The following is a 6,000-nucleotide window of genomic DNA, read 5'->3' on the forward strand; positions in this document are numbered from 1 at the left end:
ATTCTGTTTTGGTTAAGACTAATCATGTATTGCATCTGGAGTGAAGGTCTGTGCTATGAGACCAAAGGCATTGCACAAGGTTTAAAAAATAACCTGATATTTCTACCCCTAATCAGTTTAAGATGAATCTCTGCTTTGTAATAAGTGCTATTTGCTAGATCTATCAGACAAAACATCTTTGTAGACTTACAGAGCCATTAATATAGATATAATCATAGGTCTCTTCCAGAGGAGTCTGCCCTCAGAGGGAATTCCTATCTGGCCAAAGCCTGGCCCCCTTCAAAGCCCAAGTGTGACTTACAAATGGCTTACTGAGAAGGAGTGATGGACGACATGAAAGATGGCTGATGTTTCCCCACTGCATGGAATATTAATTATCTTTCAAGTGTTTCGTGAGACATGAGCACATGCAAAGACATACACACAGTGTTAAACCACTGTTGTCATTCCACTGTGTAACTTCAGACATGCATTGCAAAAACATACATTTTGGAATTGATTGTATCACATGTGCAACTGAATCACGTGAGGGATAGGGCCTTTTTTTTCATTTTGAAAATCTGGAAATTATCATCATGTTTTAATTTCCAATGTTCTTAAATATTTAACACATGTATAATTGTTCCTCAGTCCTACTTGAATCCACCCTCTTAAGTTCACCTGACACCCCCAGAGGTCAAACAGTTTCCTCCCTCTGGAGTCAAGTCATTTTCTCAAGTAAAGAGGCCAGTCAGAATGACACAGTCAAACCTGTACCAGAATCCCCTGTCAAAACAAGTTGGGAGCTGCCTTTTGAAAAACATTGGCGCAATAGCTAACGCTTAATGCTTGGATGCCGACATTTCCCCGCACTAAAAGACAGCTCCCGCGTCAAGCCTTGAGGATGTGAAATTGGGTCACTTCCACTGTCACTTTAGCAAACCTGGGTAAAGTCACACCAGCGTCTGGCCTCAACAGCCTCAACAGCCAAACACCAGACTCATGCCTTGATGCGTATTGCTACAAACAACAGACTCTTTCCAGTTGTTCTAATACTGAAGTTGCTCTGGTTCAGTAATTCCACTGAACATGAATTTTCAAGATCTAAGTCTGACACAATGACTGTCTTAATCAGACTAATGTCTCGTAAATATTTGGCCATTTTTGGTAACGTGTTTGATAAAATGACAGGTTGCAGCCCAGTGTTACATGGATTATGAAAATATTATTAATATTAATAAACATACGGTATCTATTGAATTTAACACTTTTTAATTGAATTACTGAGAATATGTCTTCAATCATCACTATTTAAATACAATACACATGAAGTGATGCCATCAAAAAACGCAAAGCTTCTGAACATTTTTAAATGGCAAACATTTGCAGATTTTAAGACTCGTAATCTCAAAACTCTTTCTAAAAATCATACATTTGTAAGCATAAAATAATAAATAGGATTGTAAGAAATATTTGTTTAGCTTATAAGCTTTAACATAACGGTTGTGTCGCTATTATGATGTGCTTATAGATGTGTAATATGAACATGTACAAACAATGTCCTGATTTAAATGCTGAAAACAATGTAGATGCACATCTACTTTTGTAATATGTGAGTTGTTGCTTGTCTTTACGTCCACCTGTATAAAACTACAGTATGTGAAAGGGAAAGGGGATACCTTGTCTTACGATATTTAACCAAACCCCTCCGAATCAGAGTGATGTACTGCATGCAGCTGCATGCTTGTGTATATTCTGACATGTGAGTACATATTTATGTGTCTATATTGTGTGGGTGTGTGCATGTACACGTGTGTGTAAATGTCTGTATGTGTCCGTGAGTCCTTGTTTCTGTTTGTGTGTGTGTGCACATATGTGAATGCATGCATGCATGCGCTTGTGTGTGTGTGTCTATGCATGCATATAACATATGTGTGAGTGAGAAAGAGGTCAGCAGGGAGTATGCTGGCCACTGGTAACCCACAGAGAGAGGGAGCGGTGGGCCATGGGCCACAGAGGCTGGGTGGCACTCTGGCTGAATTATACAGCTTGGTGAGTACCACTGAGTGTGACTCCACTTGCTGAAAGCAAGCACACAAATAAGATCTGGTGTCTCTGTGTGGTGAGTCGGCGAGCGAATGACCGACCATCAACCCATACTCAGGGCTGGTACGGCAAGAGAAGACCAGGAAGGAATCCACCTCTGCATCATCCTGTGTGGCTGCAGTCTCTACTCAAATATAAGTTCTGGGTTCAGGCACAGTTTTCAGTTGTATCAGTTGAATTCACATCATGGCAAATACAATGCATATACTGTCAAGCTGTGTGATGTATTCCAGCAAGTAAACTTTGTTGGCTGATTAAAGTCAAACTATCACCCATTTACCAATGGCAGTTCTGAAGAAAGCCTTTTATGTTAATATTGACAATTGTTCATGAATTTTTTATATTAGATACTTTTCTGTTTTTATTCTTAGTTGGTCTGTTTTTTTTTTTTTAAAGGAAATGGTCATTTCCCACTGACCTATGAAATTACTATTTTACAGCACTATGTCCACAAGCATTGTATTTATCCACGCACAGGAAGCAAACCCATAATTGTAACATATTTTAATTGATGTTGTTCTATTTATTTCACTGCAAATGAAGCATCCTAATCAAATAATATATTCCAGTTGTGTCCCAGAACACACTATAGCGTGGGTAATTAAGCTATTAACATGAAAGAAACAAAAGACACGTGGAACAGGAAAAACGTATATCATTTTAATTCTAAACAACGCTTCAGACATTGTAACACAATCTCAGTAGTGTCAACAATATATGTATCAAAATATGTATCAAAAATGCTGATATTGATCAACTATTTTAAAGTCTCAATCCTCTTTGAGTGATGTGGTTATTCATGCAGAGAATTTGCTTGTCTGTACTTGTTGTAAATGTATAGGAGGCTTCACAGATTGAAGGCTATGTAAAGGTTTAGCATTGGGGATGTCAGTGCCATCCCGCTGTTTATAAAAGGGCCTGTTGTTTTGCTAGAAAAAAAGACATTATAGGGATGAAATTGAAGGGCATGCTGTAGGTTTCTGTGGAGTCATAAAATTACAAGCTCCATATTCTCACCATAAATGACCATTTACGGTCAGTGTGAATACTACTATATCATCAGAGATATGGGACACAGACAGTAAAACACTGTCCTTGAGACACTTGCCATCTTCACTTGCCTTAACTCAGCACCTCCACTGCCACCTACTGGGTGGAAGTTGACACTTCACCTCAATCGGCCCCCACCCGCCCCTCCTCCCTATGTCTTACTTGAGGAATGGTAAAGTGATCTCCGGGTCCCTAAGTGCTTTTTGCTGTCAGTGGTGTTGACATGCGTTACAATAGAAGCCGCCAAGTTATCTTGACAGAGGAGAGGAAGGAACCCGCTGGACTGCCTGAGCATCCACACTCCGTCTCTCCCAGGTCGCATGGGCTCTCCAAAGCTCATGTTAACCCTGACCAGATAGATAGGGAAGTGAGGAAAGCCCTGTATGCGTTATTCTTACATACAGGGGGACGTAAAACAAGGAGGAATTTCAGTTAACTTCATTGTTACTCATAAAATGGCTACCGCTGAGATATTACACAGTCAGTTCACATTTATTTCCAGATGTGGATCAAATAAGAGATAGTAACAGGTCTTCCTCTGTGTATTTCACTGTACTGAATGATATTAGATCCATCCATTCTCTGTGGTACCTTATTGTCCTTTACAATAATGTAATGCATTAAAAAGCTATATTTATATGTTCTTGTATTAATTAATAATCAATAACTGCTTTTAACACTGTTTGACCTGCTGCCAAAAGTGGTTTAAGTACCAATCAGAATCTACTATACTGTAACCATACACTTATCTAGAACCTAATAGTGTAAGTTAGGGCTAGGGCTAGAGTTAGGGTTATAGATGGGGTTGAGGCTAGGGTTAGAGTTGAGCTGGGTTAGGGTTATAGATGGGGTTGAGGCTAGGGTTAGCGTTGAGCTGGGTTAGGGTTATAGATGGGGTTGAGGCTAGGGTTAGAGTTGAGCTGGGTTAGGGTTATAGATGGGGTTGAGGCTAGGGTTAGAGTTAGAGTTGAGCTGGGTTAGGGTTAGGGTTATAGATGGGGTTGAGGCTAGGGTTAGAGTTGAGCTGGGTTAGGGTTATAGATGGGGTTGTGGCTAGGGTTAGATTTGAGCTGGGTTAGGGTTATAGATGGGGTTGTGGCTAGGGTTAGAGTTGAGCTGGGTTAGGGTTATAGATGGGGTTGAGGCTAGGGTTAGAGTTGAGCTGGGTTAGGGTTATAGATGGGGTTGTGGCTAGGGTTAGAGTTGAGCTGGGTTAGGGTTATAGATGGGGTTGAGGCTAGGGTTAGAGTTGAGCTGGGTTAGGGTTATAGATGGGGTTGTGGCTAAGGTTAGAGTTGAGCTGGGTTAGGGTTATAGATGGGGTTGTGGCTAGGGTTAGAGTTGAGCTGGGTTAGGGTTATAGATGGGGTTGTGGCTAGGGTTAGCGTTGAGCTGGGTTAGGGTTATAGATGGGGTTGTGGCTAGGGTTAGAGTTGAGCTGGGTTAGGGTTATAGATGGGGTTGTGGCTAGGGTTAGCGTTGAGCTGGGTTAGGGTTATAGATGGGGTTGTGGCTAGGGTTAGAGTTGAGCTGGGTTAGGGTTATAGATGGGGTTGAGGCTAGGGTTGGAGTTGAGCTGGGTTAGGGTTATAGATGGGGTTGAGGCTAGGGTTAGAGTTGAGCTGGGTTAGGGTTATAGATGGGGTTGAGGCTAGGGTTAGCGTTGAGCTGGGTTAGGGTTATAGATGGGGTTGAGGCTAGGGTTAGAGTTAGAGTTGAGCTGGGTTAGGGTTAGGGTTATAGATGGGGTTGAGGTTAGGGTTGGAGTTGAGCTGGGTTAGGGTTATAGATGGGGTTGAGGCTAGGGTTAGAGTTGAGCTGGGTTAGGGTTATAGATGGGGTTGTGGCTAGGGTTAGATTTGAGCTGGGTTAGGGTTATAGATGGGGTTGTGGCTAGGGTTAGAGTTGAGCTGGGTTAGGGTTATAGATGGGGTTGAGGCTAGGGTTAGAGTTGAGCTGGGTTAGGGTTATAGATGGGGTTGTGGCTAGGGTTAGAGTTGAGCTGGGTTAGGGTTATAGATGGGGTTGAGGCTAGGGTTAGAGTTGAGCTGGGTTAGGGTTATAGATGGGGTTGTGGCTAGGGTTAGAGTTGAGCTGGGTTAGGGTTATAGATGGGGTTGAGGCTAGGGTTAGAGTTGAGCTGGGTTAGGGTTATAGATGGGGTTGTGGCTAGGGTTAGATTTGAGCTGGGTTAGGGTTATAGATGGGGTTGTGGCTAGGGTTAGAGTTGAGCTGGGTTAGGGTTAGGGTTATAGATGGGGTTGAGGCTAGGGTTAGAGTTGAGCTGGGTTAGGGTTATAGATGGGGTTGTGGCTAGGGTTAGAGTTGAGCTGGGTTAGGGTTATAGATGGGGTTGTGGCTAGGGTTAGAGTTGAGCTGGGTTAGGGTTATAGATGGGGTTGAGGCTAGGGTTAGAGTTGAGCTGGGTTAGGGTTATAGATGGGGTTGTGGCTAGGGTTAGAGTTGAGCTGGGTTAGGGTTATAGATGGGGTTGAGGCTAGGGTTAGCGTTGAGCTGGGTTAGGGTTATAGATGGGGTTGTGGCTAGGGTTAGAGTTGAGCTGGGTTAGGGTTATAGATGGGGTTGAGGCTAGGGTTAGAGTTGAGCTGGGTTAGGGTTATAGATGGGGTTGAGGCTAGGGTTAGAGTTGAGCTGGGTTAGGGTTATAGATGGGGTTGTGGCTAGGGTTAGAGTTGAGCTGGGTTAGGGTTATAGATGGGGTTGTGGCTAGGGTTAGAGTTGAGCTGGGTTAGGGTTATAGATGGGGTTGAGGCTAGGGTTAGAGTTGAGCTGGGTTGTGGACATGAAGCTAGAGTAGGGTTAGGGTCCGTTTGTAAATTATGTTGAAAACAGGCTCAGAAATGA

The sequence above is a fragment of the Salvelinus namaycush genome, chromosome 28 (assembly GCF_016432855.1).
Source record: "Salvelinus namaycush isolate Seneca chromosome 28, SaNama_1.0, whole genome shotgun sequence".
Lineage (NCBI taxonomy): Eukaryota > Metazoa > Chordata > Actinopteri > Salmoniformes > Salmonidae > Salvelinus > Salvelinus namaycush.